Source organism: Sciurus carolinensis, chromosome 12 (genome assembly GCF_902686445.1).
Source record: "Sciurus carolinensis chromosome 12, mSciCar1.2, whole genome shotgun sequence".
Lineage (NCBI taxonomy): Eukaryota > Metazoa > Chordata > Mammalia > Rodentia > Sciuridae > Sciurus > Sciurus carolinensis.
This window is the reverse complement of record NC_062224.1, coordinates 36,569,412-36,589,224: the sequence shown is the minus strand read 5'-3', so window position 1 is coordinate 36,589,224 and position 19,813 is coordinate 36,569,412. Positions and strand designations below refer to the sequence as shown.

General features: G+C 41.7%; 1 pseudogene; it reads left to right on the top strand.

Moving 5' to 3' along the window:
• The first annotated feature begins 1,085 nt into the window (after positions 1–1,085).
• LOC124961235 (microtubule-associated protein 10-like) overlaps positions 1,086–19,813 on the top strand; it is a 36,244-nt pseudogene continuing 17,516 nt past the window's right edge.

The window sequence follows — 19,813 nt, the reverse complement described above, 5'->3', positions numbered from 1 at the left end:
TTTAGTAATCAATGGGTTCTGGAGATCCTTGATATTCCATTCTTCCAGGGGCAGTCTCCAGCTTCCAGAGGCAGATGGCTTCATGGCTTCATTTCCTCCAATTGAATAGATTTCCTATTTCTACACTAACTACCTGTCCTTAATTCTGGCTTCATTATTATGGTTCTGGTTTTCACCGTGTTTAGATGTGTGAGGGTGCAACCCAGGTAGAAAAGGGGACATGTGGCTTAGATTCCAGAAGCCTCCAATCAAGTCTTGGGATAAGGGATGTCTTTCTGGGCAGGCTTTTATCTGGGGTTCTGAATGAAGACCAGAGGTATCTGCTTCTCCTGACAGAAATCTTCACTCCAGGAATATGATGTGGTCTGGAGCCTTGAAATGCAAGCCTCTGGGAATCCATAGAGCACAAGGGAGCTGCTGTAGCCTGTTTCTCCAGGAATTTTCAAAGGTGAGGGTTCCCAGCTTGTCATAGCAAGCCAACATCTGACAGGGGATTTAAACTATGGTTGAGGGCTTTGACATTGCTGTTTCATGTTTTTGATATTAAAACTGCAGATTGTTTCCATCTTTTAAAAAATTTCCTCTTGGAATTGTCTTAATTTAGCTATTTATTACATCCTCATCTTCTTGTTATATACTTTTACATGGGGAATGGAAGCACTAGTGTCAAGAGAACAGGCAGTCCTCAACTCACCATGAAGTTACCTTCTGAGGTACTCACTGTATGCTGAAAACATCACCCCTAACCTGCAGTACTGTAGCTTACCAAGCCTGGCCCAGACGTGCTCAGAACAGAGGACCTCAGTAGGGCAAAATCCTCTAAGGCGAGGCCCAGTTTACAATCGAGCACCGAATGTCTTATGTAATTGATAGTTGTATGGGCAAACTTTCTCACTATTGTAAGATCAAAACTAAACAAGACAAATTCCAAGTTGGGAACTGTCTGTATTCCTAAATAAGGAGACTGAACTCCATTTTCTCCTAAGTAGCTCCACACAGGTTCTTCTTTCCTCAGCTCCTGGCAGCAAGCCCTTCCAGTCCCGACTGCCTAATTGAGGTGGGTTTGCACCCCTGGAGGGTGAGGGATGCTGGCCGAACAGACCTCGCAGGATCCTGGAGTTTGGGTTCTGGATGACCAGACCTCGCAGGCCGCTGGTAGGACTTCAGAGTGGGCATGAGGTCTGACTCGGGTGGCTGTCCCTCACCGACCCGGGATGCCAGCTGCAGCAGCGCAGGCAGCGCGGTCGGTGGGGCCTGGGCAGGAAGGGGCACCCCGATGGCGGCTGTCCGCGCGCCGTTGGTCCTGCGGGGTCACGGAGGGCTCTGCTCACTTCAGTGTCCGCCCGACCCCGGGTTACATGAGACCTGCCGTGATAAGCCTGCTCTGCCCCAGGGCTCGGCGTCCACCCAGCGACCCTGACCCCAGCCCTTGGCCTTCGGCCCCGGGGCCTGGCAGCGGCAGAACCAGTCAGCGAGACTTCCACTTGCCTCCTCGCCTCTCGCGATAGCGCGCGCCCGCCACTTCCAGCTGCGGCGCTGCCTGGCAACTACGAAGGCGGTTGAGCGGCTCTTCTCGCTGGAGCTGCTGGTGGACTAGGTGCGCCTGGAAGCCGCGCCGCCGTCCGGCCCCGCCGTGGCCTTCAGGCTGCTGGACTTCCCGGCACTTCTGGTGCGCGCGCCCGCCAGGCCCACCGCGTTGCCCGGCGGCGCCCTGGGCTTCGGCGCAACGAGGCCTGCGTGTTCCGCTTGCGCCCCTCCGCCCTGCGCCCCCAGCGGCTGCGCGCCGCGCCGGGCCGCCTGCGACTTCCCTTCGCCCAGCTGGACCCCGCGGGTCGGCGCATTGGGGACCTGGCGCTGTTCTGCCGCCTGACGGAACTGGGCGGCCGCGCCCGGGACCTCGCTGACCAGGACCCGGACAGCGCTCCCGGGACCCCGCCGGCCCGGCCCCGGACCTCGGCCCCCAAGACGCGGCTCCCGCTGCCCTCGAACCCGCCGAGGCGCGGGAAGAAGCCCCCAGTCCTGCCCGCGCGGGCTCCGCGGAGAACAGCAAACCTGGCCCTGGGGAGGCTGCGGACAGCAGTGTCAGCACCATCAGCACCTGCAGCGAGGAATACGCCCAGCTTCTCCCGGAAACCAACACCTTTTGCTTTCCTCCTCTGTATTACACTCACTTGACCCAAGAAAGGACACTTCCTGCAGGCGTCAAAATCACCATTGAGCCCCAAAGGGACGGACCTGAGGTACTGGGTGATGCCTTGCCGGAAAAAGTACTTGTAAACCCTCCAACACATCTGAGCTCTCCAAAAGGTACAGATTCTGCAACACAGGAGATTCTTGTGGTGCTTTTGAGTCCACCAGGGAGTCAGGATGTAGGAGCTGTTAATGAATCTACCTGTCGCCCTCAAACTGAGCAAAATACAGTCAGTACAATAAGGCAGCTTCCTTTGCTGAATGCTTTGTTAATTGAGCTGTCCTTGTTATACAACCAACCCATAGCGAGTCCAACTCATGTGCATCCCCACTTAGCCTGGTTGTATAGAACCGAGGATAAGAAGGTGCCAGAACCTTGTGCCAAATCCATGTGTCAGTCTGAATCTAAGAAGGACAAATGGGACCATGAAAAGTTAGTGAGCCTTCAGTGTAAAAAGAACCAAGTTGAAAACCTAAGTAAGGTAAATATTTTGAAAACAGTGGTAATTGTCCAAAAAGGGTGATTAGAGGGCATCTACTTTATGACCTAACAAATACACTCAGACTCTGTTTAAGGCAGTCAAATCCTGACATATTAATAGTACAGAAAAATGCAAGCCCAAATGTTGGGTACAAGTACAAAATTCAGAATTCCATCCTCTAAAGTATTAAGCTTTACAGAACAAAGTCAGAAGCCACATCAGCTGCCTAGAGATAAGTATTTAGATTCAGATGCATCTTCTGCTGAAAATAGTGATACCTGAAGGCAAATTAGTGAAGTCTTTGATGAGCCCAGCACAACTAAAGAAAAAAGACAACTGATTGTGGTGAAAACAGAACCAGCAGTGGTTCATTGGGAAGAATTATGAGTTCTGCAGATTCCATTATTCCAAGAAGATTGACTCCTACAAATATTTTGGAAGGAAAACTGGAAACCAGAGTCCAAAGTCCATGTGTTTTCCAACAGGATGCTGTTGGTGACAGAATTGTAAATAAAGAAATAGATGATTGGCAGCTCAGAACCACAGATTATGATGTTCCTGCTGAAATGAGTGAAAGTAGTTGCCATGAAAGCATCTCAGAAATGAAGTATTCAGATGATTTCACCAGCCCTTGCTCTTCAGAAGACTTCTACACCACTGAGGAGACCAGCAAGAGTTTGCAAACTCATGACAGCAGTCCAAGGGCAGAAATTTCACATAACCGTAGGTCTAGTGGAGCAAAAAATTTTAATTACATTATTTTAGTGCATAAGTTATGTGAATAGTTTTTATAAGAAAAGTAAATGTCATTCCTTTATGCTTAACTAGTATTCTACCTTAAATCTGATAATATTGATCATGAGATCACATCATAACTTAGTAAGATTTCTTTATAAGTTATTTAAAAATAAAAGTGTATCTAAACTTTTAAAATATGGAACGTTCTAAAGCTGAGTTCATTGAAAAAAAGGTTGTTTAATAAGGATAGCTGCAAATTTTAATGGGAATAAGTTATTTAACAAATATATAAAACATTTTGTGAGATGTAGAAAGATAAAAAAAAATTAAGATACAGTTCCTGCTCTTAAAAGACCTTTCAGCATGTGTGCTTGTGTGTATAATGTATGTGTATTTATACACACACACACAATATCAGAGAGGTACACATCCTGGGATCCATAATAGATGGAGTCCCTTTTAATAGTTATCTATATCTTTATTTAACCACAATCTGCATGATTGCTTGATTAATGTTTGTCTTCCACTAGTCTGAAGTGTGGTGATGAGAAGGACCCTGTCTATTTATAGCAACCAGCACAGTCCTTGGCATGTCATTGGGATGCAGTGAAAACATTTGTTGAACAAAATTGCTAGCATTTAAAATATCTTATGAAAAGTTATAGAATTAAGTAGTAATAACAAGCAGAAACCCTGAAAAGAAACCTCTGAAAACCCTTATCAAAACATGTTTGAGTAATATTTTTTTTTTGCTGCTGCTTGTGAACAATCTTTAGGTGTTCTCTGAAGCATCTGGAGAGGGGAGTTTTAAAAAAAGTTGTCTTCCTGTGTGGTTTCTTGAATAGGAGTTCAGTTTATTGCTTGTCAGTTGAGGTTCAGTGGTTATTTTTAATGTGTGAAAACTTGTTTTCAAGTCTAGTGATAATTTATGACTTCTTCCATTGATTTTATACTTTGACTTTATTCTGTGTTCAGATGTTTGCATATATTTTCTTCTGAGCTCTAATTTTTTTAACTTTGAATATGTGAAGGTACTAATTTTCCTTTATTTATAAGTAATTTATTATATGGTATTATCTCCTGAATGATCATAACAGTAGGTAAGATTTAGAGAGATGTTAAGTAGAGAAGATAGTGTTCTGTGTTGGGGACCAGCATGCATAAAGGATCGATGGATGCAAGCATGAGATTCATGGGAGATGGAGAATTTTACCTTGATTTGAATAATAGGTTCTGCTACACAGTGATAGTTGAGTAATCCCTTTTACTTTGCTCACTAAGGTTCCCAGCACCAGAGTAAATTCCCAAAGGTAGGAATTGGGCTTTTAATTATTTTGAGTCTTCCTTCATCTGTAGTTATAGCCATGGATAATCATTAGCCAGACTTATTGGTGGCTTGTTGAGATTTCTAAATGCTTTATCCCTAGTCATCCAGTCCAATAGTTGAATTTCAGATCCTTATTTGTTCTAACTTGGATAAAATACATGGAGAGTTGTATAGAATGACAGTACATGAACCAAGATTTGCAGGATTTTTCTTTTCTCATTTTCAACCTAAATACAAAAAAAAAAAAAAAAAAAAAAAAAAAAAAAAACAAGCTCACTTGGTCAAGACCAAGGTATTCTTCTTGACTTTCTTCAGGATTCAGTCATGCCAAACAGAAACTGACTTCAGGATGGGTATCTTGAGGTTGGAGTGCTGACCCTTCATGCATTTTCTTATTTTCCAAACAGTTCCTAGGTTTATTACACTAATAATATATAGCCATTTAGAAAAGGTTAGAAAATTCAGATAAAAGCTTTTGCTTTATAATATATACTAAGGAAATGTTATAGTCCTTTCCTCCCAAAATCCTGCTGAAAAGAGAGGTGTAAAAATAACAACCTAAAGTTTACAGAAAATACCAGTGGTGGACAAGACAGTTGGAGGAACTTCTGGAAGATCAAAGCAGATGGGACTAAGTTGATGAAAAATGGAGCTAGAAATCTACCCTTCAGCATAGCCAGGAGGGCACTGCCTGAAGAAGACTCCGTGGGTCAGGGAGCACAGTCACCAAGCCAGCAGCAGCAGGAGGCTTCTCCAAGTGCTAAGATAAGTTGGGTATGGCTTTGTGCAGGGTTTCAGCACTGTGGAGACACAATAACTGCCTTCCACTCAGGAGGAAAGGGAGCTCTGAGCCAGGGCATGAGTGAAGACAGAGTTTTCTAAAGTATGAGGAGACTGTACCAGCACAGGGAACATCGAATGTTTCCCTGCAAACCTAGGTAAGGACCCTGTCCGTAGGCTTCATCATTTCTGTGTATCATGTCTGTCCATGACAGGCACTCAAGAACACTTCCTTTAAGTGTCTCTGGGATGCCGGTGGGGCCCATGGGGAAGGAGCTGTCCCAGTCCATCATAATAGAGCAGTCCAAAGCTTACAGAATGAGGTGGAGACAATGGAACTTGGCTTGGAATCAGATATTGAGTAGAAGAACGCTTGGTAGCAGGACTTTGGGTTTTAGAGGAGAGACTGTGTTTGTCCAAGAACAGGGTAGATTAGACAAGATTAGACAATTGGATTAGATTAGACAAGCTCCGAGGTCCTGAGTAATAGTAAGACAACAGCCAAAGATTGATGTTGGAGAGACAGCATGGAATGGAGTGGCCCCTGAATCAGGAGTTAGTCATGACTGCTTGAAAGAATGTGTGTGTGTGTGTTTCATTTCATTTTGTCTTCACCTTGGTTTTACTTCAGCTCTTTTTGAAGGATCTAGTTCTATAAAAGCAATGGGGAATGGATTTGTTCATGGCTTATAATTGATTTGAAATCCCAGAGGAGGAGCCACAAGCCCCCAGGGTCTGCATGCCCATATGCTGAGAAAAAAAATGCAGGGACTCTTAGAAGCCCTTCCTTTCTACCCAGAGATTTCTCCTTTAGCTGTCTGCTAAACCCTCAGAGGGCTTTGCATTTTCTTTTATTGAGGGAAGTTGTTCAATTGTAGTCTCACACCCATCAACTGCCTCTCAGAATTTGTGATTTCAGTATCAACTGGAATGAATTGGGACTGATTTCTGGACCCAGGATGTTGAAACAATGGGTTGCTGTAGATGTAGAGGAGCCTGCGGTTGCATTGTTCTGGAAATGGTTGCTTGCATATTCAGAATCTGTGAAAATGTTTGCAGGTACTTTGGGACAGCATTTATTAGCCTGAGGTGAAAGATCTTTCTAATCTGAGAATGTCCTGAGTGTTGACATATGCTGCTTGTTGGCGATGCACCCTGTTCCCAGTGGTGGCCTTGCCTGCATCCAAGCACTCAGGAGGGCAGCCTCAAGTTTCCAGGTGAAACCTTCCATTCCAGCTGCTTTTCTGCATGTTGATTTCTTGGGGCTGCTCTCCTGCCTCCCTAGTCACCTCAGGAATGAGCGTGAGAGCTTCTTACTCAAATTATGGCCTTGCTCCTTAATGAAAATGAGGGGCACTAAAAAAGTCACTTGATGTCATCTTTGTTGTCATTACTTCAGCACTATTGCCCCCTTACCTGGGTGAGCACTTCCCAGCTCACGAGGCCTTTCATGACCTCATTTTGTATTTACAAGAGTCCAGCGAACTTAGATGAGGAAAGGAGGCTATTTCCTTACTCATCACCTATCTCACATCCACAGAGAGCTGACCCAGAAAATTCATGTTCCTTCAATACTTACATAACTTCCACAATCAGGGTGGACAGCAGTAGTGTATAAACTGATAAAATCACAATTTTAAACTGGGTGTGGTGTCACATGCCTATAATCCCAGTGACTTGAGAGGCTGAGCCAGGAGGATTGTGAGTTCAAAGCCTGTGTCAGCAACAGGGAGACACCAAGCAACTCAGTGAGACCCTGTCTCTAAATAAAATACAAAAGAGGACTGGGAATGTGTGCCCTGAGTTTAATCCCCATTACCCCCCCAACACACCAAAAAAAAAAAATCCCAATTTTATGCTAATTTCCTGAAGTAAGCACTGTCATCATGAAATCTGCCCTCTTGGCTGATTTCTGTGTAGAAAACATCTTGTTGACTATTTGCTCAGTGTTGCACAAGGGTCTCCAGAACCTGTTCCTATTTTTGACTGAACTTTATGCCTGTTGGTCAGCAATTTCCATTTCACCTCATGCCAATGCTGAGAGCCCATCCCACTCTGATTATACCCATCTCACCATTTTAGATTCCTCACATTGCCAAATCTGCAGTATCTTCTGTGACCTGGTGTTCACCCAGGTTGTATATTGCAGAATGCCCATACTTTTTAAAGGTAAATAATATTCCAGTATATGGGTGTCATGTTGTCTTCATCCATTCATCTGCCAGTGGACATTTAGACTGCTTACTTGTCTTGTTATTGTGATTAATGCTTCTGTGGAAACAGAAGTGTTGATATCTACATAAAATTCTTATTTCAATTCTTTTGGATAAATACTTAGGGTGGCCCTCCCTTTTATTTTTGTCTTCTATTTTTATCTTCTAACTAAACCAATCAATCATTTTTATTGAACCAGTTGTTATGGTTTCCTACATCAAAAGGAAGCATCCAAGCCAGGTACAGTGGTGTATATCTATAGTCCCAGAGACTCCAGATACTGAGGTGGAGGGATTGTAAATTCAGGACCAACCTGGACAACTTAGACTCTGTCTCAAATTTTTAAAAAATAATAAATAATAAGAGTTGGGATTGTGGCTCATTGGTAGAGTCCCCCGGGTTCAACCCTAATTGCTGGAGGGCAGGGGGAGAATCCATCTCATGCAGAGAATATATACTATCATAAATCTAGGTGTAGTATTAAAAATGAGCAGAAATTGTTAGATGGTGGTTAGAAACAAAACCATGAGTTTATAGGAATTTGGAGCTAGAAAATACACATCATTTAGTTCAACTCCTTCATTTTATAAATAGAGTACACAGTCCAAGGAAAAGGAGTTTCTTAGTCTTCCTCCCTTACTTCCGGGTTCTTTCCATTAGAAAATACCATTTCATGTGTTGAATGGGAATGTAGCAAACCCAAATTGTGTATGTGGCAGATATTCTGCACCACTTATGTGGAGAACATTAACAGAAAGTTAACTTATTTACAGATGTGAGAATGCATCCTCTGTTCCCGGAAGGGCATCCTGTTGGGACTAGGTCAGGCCAACCTGTTGAGTGTGGGCTCCCTCCACTCACCTCCTACCCACCTTGGTCACTCTTTCACACCTGGAAAGTGGAGAAACAGTAGTACCTCTGGATTACCAGGATTGAGTGAGGTGTGTTGCAGGTGGGATCAGCACGTCCCTCATCCCTTTCAGAACATGCTGGCCCTCCTTTCTTCTCCAGATTCCCTGACTGACACTTTGAAGCTAGTGTGACCTGAGGAGAGGGCCAGGTAAGCAGTGTGTGAACCCCTGTCCACACAGGGCTACCTTGAGAATGTAGAAGAGTTACAGCTGAGTTGTTGTGCACAATAGAAAATATAAAACTGGTGATACAGCACAGCAAATCAAGAGAGAGGCTCTGGATTGAAGGAGAGGATTTTCTGTGTGGCACATTCAGAAAGGCCCTGGTCCTGCAGGCTGTTAGCCAGCCATGGTTGTCTAAGCTGGTTAGGGCACATGGCATTGCCCACAGGTCTTATGTTGTGTCCTCCAGCACACATAGAATTCAGCACCCCTTCTGGGCAGAGCTGGTGCGTGTCATACTTGGGCATACTGCCTTGGGGGTGACTTGCTTCCTGTCTAGAATCTGGACATTATCTTTTAAAATTTAATTTTACAGTCTGAACTAAAGTACCTGCATTTCATACTACTGATAAATTTGGCTTCTAAAATGTAGATGGAGGGACTCATAGCACCTCATTGCCAGAACTAATGTAATTCTACCTACAGTGTTTTCAGTGCAGAATACAGAATTATTGAAAAACAACCATTCTTTATTTCTGTTTATTCTGTCAATTAAGGTTGTTTCTGTGAAGTTTGTGAAGACCATTTCTGGAATGTTTCTCTACACTAGTTTCAGACTTCAGACTTCTGTAGTTGGGCTGCATCCTCACATGGTTTTTTTTTTGGCTGGTGTTCTGGGCATGTGCCTATATAACAGTCTGGTGCACTTCACTGTTGGGACACATATAATGACACCCCTTTTCATGCCAAAAGATGCTCTTGTTTACACTTCCATGTTGGCAGGGAACCAGGCACCAGCTCTGAACTCCATTGCCACGTGGCTGCCTACTTAGTGCTTACTGGTGCCAGGTCATGTGACCTGCCCATCAGTTGCCTTGGATTTCAAATTCTGTGGCTTCCACTGCTGTGACAGTGCTGCTTTTGAAGACCTGTCACACCAGTCATGATTCCTGCACAAGGCACCTGGGCAGGTGTGATTTTGGGTTTTACTTGGGAGCTTGCCTTCATGAGGGGGGTCCCGGAGACATGTGGAATGAAGGCCCAACTGCAGGTTCTGTTTTCCAAGTGTTCCTTGGGCTCTTTAAGGTCCATACCCACCAGAGAACTCTGAGTATCTGAAGACATCAGCCTCATCAGCATGTCTCATAGTTCTGAACACCTAATGGGAAGGGTCTGTGGGTTTGATCTTGCTCCCGTCTGAAGTCTTCCTAGGCCTGTATAATTTACCTTTCTTTTCTTTTCTTGGTCTCTCTCTATCCAATCACAGAAAGGATTTCAAAAAAAAAATTTTTTTTTTTGGTACCAGGAATTGAACCCAAGGACACTTAACCATTGAGTCACATCTCCAACCTTTTATAATTTTTTTTTTTGAGACAGGTTCTAACTAAATTGCTTAGGGTCTAAGTTGCTGAAGCTGGCCTTAAACTTGTGATCCTCCTGCCTCAGGCTCCCAAGGCTCTGGGCTTACAGGCATGTGCCACTGTGCCATGATTTCAGATTCTTAAGGTTGATGAATATGATTATTGTATTTACACAACCAAAAGTGACTTTTGTAGTTTGTAGGAAGAGTACAGGAATTTTTTTCTGAAGAGTTTTCTGTGTCTCTTTATGTTCATTCCCATGGGAGAAGAGCTGGCAGCACTAACCTAACATGAGTCAGTCAGCCTTACCTGCCCTGGCTGCCTCTGGAAGTATGTATGTGGAGCATGTCTTACTTGTTTTCTTCCCCCAGTCACCACAAGGAGCCTACCACAGTACTTCCCATAAAATATATTTTCTCAGTTAATTTGTGCTACTTTAACAAAATGCCACAAATTGGGAAACATATAAGGAAGAGAAATTTGTTTCTCACTGATCTGGAAGCTGCTGGATGTGCCAGTAGGCTCAGCATCTGTTAAGGACCTAATCCACTTCCAAGTTAGCATCTTAGTGTCCTTGTCCTCTGACAAGCTGACAGATTTGACTCCATGGAAAAGTTATAGGCCAGGCTATGACAATGACTAAACAGACTCCATTTTGCTCTGAGACTCCCATGTTATTTAGGAAATGCTTCTCCCATAGGAATGCCCCCCCTCTGTACCCATCAATACAAAATTGATGGGTATTTTGTACCATCAATTGTACCATCAATTGTATTTCTTAGCAATACAAAATGACAATTCCTATATGATAAAAAACTGTTCTTTTTTGATTCCTAGTTTTCATAAACAATGCAACATGTTCACAGTTATATCAATAGTGATTATGTGGTGTTAGTAACCATTCTTTTGTTTGTACCTAGGTAAAGGTAATTTTGACCCACTTCCCCCTATGCTGATGATTTCATGGTATTAACTTGTAATTTTGAATTATAGCAACAGACACTTTTAATTGATGTACTGATTTTTGGTATAAAAACCCCTGTAACCCTATGGTCAGGGCTGTTCTCCCAAAAGCCATTTTTGGGGCATTGTGTGAGACAATCAGCTGGCTGGCTAATAAAGTCTCTCAAATTTGGAGTTCTCAGTGGTGATCAGTCTGTAAGTTGAGCCCCACAACATTTGGAGGGCCCAGCGAGATCCTCACTGCCTGTTGGGTAACCACCGTTTCACCACTGACCTGAAAACTCCTGTGGAGGGGAGAAACCACAATGTTGCTGCTAAGGGATGGCCTCTGAGAGACATTCCTCAGTCCCAGGCTGTATAGTTTGTGGAGCCCTGACCCAGGACTGAACTAAATTCTCTGAGAGTCACCTGTTTCTGTGCTCCTGGGGGACCAGTAAGTCTGTTTCTGGCAGATCTGTATCTGGAGACTGTGAGGAAGTCTGGACACAGCATTGCTTCCTGAGTCTAGAATTGTGGCAAGACATTGCCCAGGTTCTCAGGAATGGCCACTTGTCATTGTCTTTGGCATCTTACCTGTTCTTTGTCTTTTTCTGTTTTTTTTTTTTTTTGCTGCCCTTGAGTGTGGACATGGGTTGGTCTCCCTCATGTTCATCATGAACCACCTTCAATGCATATTGACCAATTTCCAGGAATTCCAGAGAAGGGCCACTGACAACAGGACCTGGTATGACATCTATTCTCTCTCTAAATGCTATGCAAGAGAATGGCCAACTTTCACTGTCAATGGCCCCCTTAGGGGACCACCAAATTGTCTTTGGGCTGCCTGGACATCCTGATCAAATGTCTTATATTCAATTTAAAAAAAAAAAAGATTAAAAAGGTTTTTAACCAGGTTCACTAAAACTTACATTGAAATGTAAACTTCTGCCAACAGTAACTCCCAACTATTGAAGTTGGTCCACCAAAATGCCAGGCTAACATTTTGATGGCTGCTATACAAAAGACCAGAAAAACCAGTTTAGAACAAGACCCCAATCTGAGGGGGCTCTCACAAGGAGAAAAATGAAAACAGCTCCCTTGCTATATTTTTAGGAAACTCCTTCAGGGAGAAATGGGGCATAACCTTTGTCTGTATTCTTTGAATTCTTTTCATCTCTGATGAGCTGAACAACATCAGGATGGTAGCCAAAAATACTTTTAAAATTCTGTTTTTTAAGTTCATCATTTTGATCTGGTACACCTAGGTTAATTTTTTGATCAGACCTATTCTATCCAAGTATAAAGTCTTTCTAATGCTCTGTTTCATTCAGAGGCCTGTGTACAGGGTTGACAATCTAATGGATTTAAAAAAATAAGCCACAAGGCCTTTCTCCATCTGTTTGTTTTATGTATATGTACACCAGTGTATTGTCACATCTATATATGTTTAGTACCAAAATTGACATATGAGCTCATAAATTAAAATTTAAAGAATGGATCCAAATGCTTTTTGTTCACATAATTTAAAATATTTTTAAATTGGGTGTACAAAAGTATGGCTTTCAAGTTACTAATACAGTTTTGTTTCTAGGTGATCAAAAATGATAAAAATGTTAATTTTATAAAATGTCTAATATCCATTGTGTCTAGATTTTTCTTCAACATGGAAGAAATGACTGATGCTGCCCAATACATTTCTCTGGTATCTGGTATCTGGTTTAAAAAAAAAAAAAGCTAAATTAGATTTGACTTATATGGGATTGATCATGGATATGTTTGTTAGAGACATCTGATTGATTTACAGAGTTAAATGCTAACTTAAATATAACATCAAGTACTCTTAACTCCTTAAATTCCATAGGGTAACATACTTAAAAATGATTGGTGTTTTTATAAATTAATAAATAAAAAAGGTTTAAAATGACTTTATGTCATCACTAAAAACAAGGTTACTAAAAATCTCAACAGGTAAAATTCTATATAAAGGATCCAAAAGTTTCAACTACATTTTAAATAAATTTCTATAAATAACAAAGTATTTCACCTTGTTAAAATGGAGTAATTTATCTAAATTTAGAAATTTACAAGGGTTGTTTCAGAGTATAAATGTTTTTAAAAAGAGGGGATCAACAGATTAAATTAAAAGATTGTAGACATAAAATATATTTAGTAATAAAATATTTCTAGGTAAAAAAAGTATGTGATAAAATAAAGCTATACTACATCTAAGTAATCAACAAGAGGGTCTAATTAAGTGATTTAAAAAATATAAATTAAGGGTAAATTTTGAAAGCTTTATGTGTATATATAAGTAACACAACAGTTAAAACTTTTCAAGGTTTTTCCCTAAAGTCAAATATTAATGCACTGATATAAACCAAAGTTCAGTCTATATGCTAAAATGACAAATAATTCTTGAAATATTAATTTACTCTTAAAATTATATCTGTTAAGTTTTATTCTGTAGAACAACTAGTCTTAAAAATCAGGGGTTTATACAACTTGTTAAACAGCAACTGTTATTTTAGAGTATTGTACTATATTACAAAGTCTAAATTTTTTTAAAAGCTAAACTTGGTTAATATAAAAACATAAATGTAATTATGATTCTATTACTCTTCTTTATATATCAAATGTGTTATATCTTCCAAGTATACAAGTCTTTAAAATGAAAGGTTTAAAAGAATATTTTTATCAAGCTGGTATTCTCCAACCTAAAGTTGTAATGGTAATTTTAAACCTATAAGAATAGCAAATTTTATTGGGGATTTATCATTTAATATTCTGTAACTGAACCTGAACCTTATGTTACCTTATACATTGGGATAGAAATGTAAATATATTTCTAAAAGTTAATGAGAGACTGATTTGTTTACAGGTTAATGCTGTGAAACATAAAAACATTTTGCCACTTTACTACACAAAAGAAAAATTAAAAGCTCTCTCAGCTTTCTTTAATTCATGTTTTAGATGTAATATATTGTGTTAACTAACATTCATGTAGACTTAGGAAACAATATATAAACTTTGTAAAAATGACATTTAAAAAAGAAGACAAAGATCAATTTCTGAACTAGACCACTTTACCTAAGAATTGTGAAGAGCCCCGCCTTACCTAAGATAAGGTTCTGCCTCCCACCTTACTGCATGTTAGATAGACTCCAAAATAAGCCAGACTTCAGCTCATTTAAAGTTATATTCAAAAGATTGGGTTTTTTGTTGTAAAATTACTGTGATCTGAAACAGGGGATATAATATGTACTTTAACTGCTACCTGTTAGTGCCTTAACAAAAGTATATTAGGCCATCATTTATAGACAGGTAATAAATAAAAGGGGTAAAAATAACTATGAAATTATAAACATTAAAGTTAAAGCCTCTTACTTTAAGACTGATAAAACTGATTTGCTGGATGTTTAACACCAAGACTTAAAAATTAAAAGCCCCCCCCAAAACAAACAAACAAACAATATTCAGTCAGTATGAATCCAGGGAACAAAAGAACATCTCTAAGTAGCTTTATAACTCTGGGTCACATGACTGCCTGATCACAGAGATTGATGAGACCACTAGAGGATAAAAAACCAATCAGTGCACCTGCTGCAGAGGAGGGTCATTGGAAAAGGGAGACATCCCTGATGCTTCCAAAGAAAGCCACTTCATCAAGGAGACCCTACCTAGCAAATGGCACTAAAGGAGCTAAGGAGCTGCTCTCAAGTTCCCCATAAGTGACACCTATGGGAACTCAGCTGACTCTTAACAACAGATAGAAACAAGGTCAATTTTACCAACTTGATCTTAAACACCTAGCAAAAACAGTTAAAACTAAAATTGTTATGACATTTAAAAATGTCTTTCATGGACATTTTAAAAACAACAAAATAGTTATTTTAATGTGACTTGAGATGTACACTTGTGTTAGCCCCTCAATATAAGTAAAACTGGAGGTGACAAAAAAGGTTCTCAGACAAAAATTCCTGATAACTCTCAAGAGAAACTGCCAGAGATTATGTTTTTGGTCAGTTTAAGGCCTACGGATCTTCCTAACCTCTGAAACAGGTAGACTTAATGTTTGCTAGTATGATTCTCTAGCTCTAAGTGACAAAGATAAAGCGATTTCTAAGCACAGAGGTCATGCCAATAAAAAGATATTTTACAAAAATCAGGTGACATTAGGTAACTTAACTAAATGTTGTGTTTACATTCCTGATAACTCCGACAATGTTTAAGATTTACAATTAAGGTCTTATCCTCTCCAGCCTTGTTAGACTTTGTTAGGCCTTGTTATGGGTACAACATCTCAGCAATTCCACCTCCTGGTAAGAAATTATTGATTTCTGTCATCTTCATGCTATTCATTGACATGTTCCAGATGCTATTTGTTTTGTGCTCATGTTTTCTTGTTTCTTTCATAGAATCAGAATTTTACCCCTAGATAGACCCAAATTCTGAAAAGGGACTTCAAACTGCTTGCCCTACCTCATTTGGCCCCCCTCTCAACTCTAAGCAACAAGATCATCATTGCCCTTTTTCCTTACAGCAGTAAGAAGTCCCTAAGATGAAAGAAGTAATAAAAAAATTTAAGACAGTCAGTATAGATGGGTAATTGGGTTGAATCACAAAAATAAAGGCCAGTTTGGGTTCCAAAATTTGGAAGCACAAAAACCTCTGAGAGATGAAAGTGTTAATGTTTCTAGAGCCCTTTCTCCACCCTTAGCAAGATAACCTGCTCATGCTCCAATCTGTCATTTAGTCTCTCTAACAGGTTCAACTTATGAGAACCAGCCCCAAGAGACCACTGATTTCCAACATCCATTCCAGCCAGAAGACTATGTCTATGTCAAATGGTTCCACAAAGAAGGACTAATACCCACCTGAAATGGAGGGGACCTTACTCACAACATGGATTCATCACATCTGAGTCAAGACAACAGAAAAATGGACAGCCCTTAGAGACCCCAACCACCCTCTAAAGATAAGACTGAAAAATGTTAATCTTGTTTTTCTTCTTGCTTAGGCTGTGTTATAAGACCCAGGCTACTAAAACAACATACTTTGTCCATCAAATTAATGTATATACATGGCCACTACAACCCCTTACTTGGGTCTTCCTCAAGCCTACGACAACCATCTGTGGGCCCTGAGGGAGCATGGTTTGCTTGTATGTCCGGAGTAACTCCTTGCCTGGCACTTCAGTTTTTGGAGATTACCAAATGGGATGAATTCTGGGTTACTGTTCATGTCATTCCCCAGGTGTACTATTATGGGGAGGGATTATCTGGGGCTAATACAATCATCTAAATGAGCAGCCCCTGTCTTAGATCCCCTCCTAATGGGATTAGGTAGAGCTGGCTCCACTGCTGTAGGCACCACTGCATTCACTTCAGGATACCAAAATGTCAACACTGTAAGTAGACAAATAGATATCAACTTAAGTAAATTTTAAAAGCTCTGTAAGCCACTTAAAAAAATTACCTTGATTCACTTCCTAAGGTAGTTTTACAAAACAGAAGAGGGTTAAATACGCTGTTTTTAAAATAAAGAGTATTATGTATGGCCTTAGGGGAGACCTGTTGTTTTTATACTAACCACTCAGGTGTCATTTGTGATAGTTTAACTTTGATTAGGAAAAGACTCAAGAAAAGGGAGGAAAAGCCAAATTAGAAATTAGTACCAAAATCTGTTCTCTTGGTATCCCTGGTTAACTACTTTATTAACCACGATGGCAGAACCTCTCATCCTAATTATGATGGGACTTTTAATCGGGCCATGCATGATAAACTGTTTAAATATGTTAGAGGTAGAATCCAATCTGTTAAACTAATGGTGTTACATGCCCACTACATATCACCTCTACACTAAAAATCAATCAGTGATTTGAGTATGTACATAAAACCAGTGGGGAATATGACAGGTTCACAGATTTGATTCCATGGAAATGTTACAGGCCAGGCTACATGGGCAATGACTACACAGAATCCATTTTGCTCTGAGACTTCATGTTATGTAGGAAATGCTTCTCCCATGGGAACGCCCCACTCTGTATCCATCAACAGTTGCTTAGCTTCTCCCATGGGAACACCCCACCTTTGTACCCATCATAAGTTACTTAGCAATACAAAATGACAAAATGACAGTTCTTACATGATAAAAAATCTTTCTTTTTTGGTTCCTATGTTTCCTAAGCAATGCACCATGTCAACGGTGATGTTAACAGTGATTGTGTGTATGTTAGTAACCATTCTTTAGTTTGTACCTAAATTTTCCTCTCTGCTGATGATTTCAGATCTCACGATGTTAGCTTGTAATTTTGAATCATAGCAACAGACACTTATGTTTGATGTACTGACTTATGGTATAAAAACCCCTGCAACCCTATGGTTGGGGCTTTTCTCCCAATAGCCATTTTTGGGGTGTTGTGTGAAAGCTAACTGGCTAAAAAAGACTCTTAAATTTGACCTTCTCAGTGGTGATGGGTCTGTGCTTAAGTTGTGCCCCAGCACACTCCAAAGAGGAGAAATGTGTCCTCATGGCAGAAGGAACAGGGCAAGGTAGGTGACTCCCTCACAAACCCTTCCATAGGACACCTCTCATTCCTGAGAGCAGAGCCCTCAAGATGGTCACCTCCCCAGCCTCGCCACCCTGTGGGTCTTTGTGGTAGAACTAGTTGCCCAGATTGATTGTGGATCTGATTTTATGTGATTAAAACTGCCAAGAAGATTGTTGTTTGCTAGTTTTAAAGGTTTAGAGTCCTGTATAACTGTTGTAAAACATATAGTGTTTAAAGCTTTTTAAATATGAGTTTGAAAAGCTAAGGTGCTGGGATTGTGTGGCCCTGGAGGCAGTGGACAGTTCACACTCCTCGTTCAACCTCTCCATGGCCCTCTATGGCTCTACACTTCTTCTCCTTGGACATCCCCAGCTTCACTCTCTTCTGGTTTTCTCCAGAACTGTCTTCCAGGCTCCCTGTCTCTACTCTGCATCCTAACACTGCCCTCCAGCTCTCACTTCTGCTCTGTGACTCTTCCCACAGCCTCCCTCAGCTTACCTCACTGCTTTGAAAGCAACTGGCAGATTCACTCCTCAATACCACCCTCTCTCAAGGTGCAGACTCCTCTACCTGAAGTGTCAGTTGGCTGCCACAAGTGTCTGAAGGTGGTGGCACACACTGTGGCTTGATTCCCACCCACACAGCAGCATGCTCTAGGCTTCCTGAGACAAGGGCTCTCCCTTTGCACCTCAACCATCTGCACTGTGGCTACCTTTGTTGTGCTTGGGGTGGCCCCTGTGGGTAGCACCAGTAACCAACTGTGGATTCTGGCTTCTACCTGGGGTTCGTCAGTGGAGGCACTTGGAAGGAGGGTGGAGGGCAGGAAAGGGCAGTGGGCCTGAGTCCCTGGACCCCTCCTGTGGCCAATCTTGGATAGATCATTTGACAGTCCTACTGAGACAGTCAAGGCTCTTGTGGGACAGTCCTTTATGACTGTGGTCACTGCAAAAGCCCTCAGCTCAGGGACTGACCAGACCCTCTCCCTTGGTGCCCTGGACGCTGGTCCTGAGGCCCTGCACCATTCCAAGTTGGTCTCCCTGACTCTGCCCACCCTCCACAGAGCTCCTTGTGAGCCTGCTGCAGTGCACCATCTTGTCAAGGTCCTGACTGCGCCCCTTCCCAGTTCAGCACCAGCACCAGTGGGCTGCTCAGGCAGAGGGCTGGCAGCACCCTCCCCTGCCCACTCCATATCCTGTCACCCTGTTGATGCCACTTCCTGCAGTCAGAGTCGAGCTGCCTTCTCCTTCCTTGCTGGCCCTTCACTAGTCTTGGCTCATCCAATCCACTCACTGCATGGCTACGGGATCTCTTAAAAACAAATCAGGCCACATTCTTTCTCTGCTTAATACTCATTAGGACTTTCAGAGTAAAATCCGGATTCCTCTCCACAGGTCCACAGGCCTGTGTGCTGGGACCTCTGCTCCCCCTGCCCTGCTGCAGGCAAGCCACATCCCTGCTGTTGCTTTGACACCTCAGGATTTTCCATGCTCCTCCTTGTCAACTCTTTGGAGAGGCCTTTGACAGTCATGTCAAATTCAGTTTCTCATCCCAACTTCCCTACCTGCTGTCTTCTTCATTGCACCTGGTCAACTCCTATAGCCTCCTATGGCATATGTAACATGTAATTATGCATATCAGTAGTTTTAATGCTTGTTTACAGTCCTTCCTTGCTCATTCTTTGTCTTCTTCACTAGTCTGTAAGTCTCTGATGGTAAGGACCGTCTTGCCCACCACTGTAGATCCAGCTGTAACACAGTGCTTCTTGGCATAAATGGACATGTCGTTGCTGACATTCAGTAAACATTTGTTCAATGCACAGAGGCTTAAATATTCAAGTGGGGGAGAAACAAACACTAGTACTTAAAAGGTTCACAAGAAGCGACAGCAAAACTGAGGAGACAATTTTACATATGTACACATGTATCCGTCCCCACCCCAGGGGATGACAACTGTTCATCTGTTGTGGATCTAGAAACACCACTTACTGCAGAAGAAGTTTCAATTACACAGGGGAGATTAAAGTTGCAGTGCTTGGGAATAATTACAACAATGTTTTCCATTATATATACTCAAGAAGAAAAGAAGAAAAAGAAAAGATCTACATGAAAACCCAATGGAAAAACATTTCAAACACTAATCAAATGACTTACAATCCC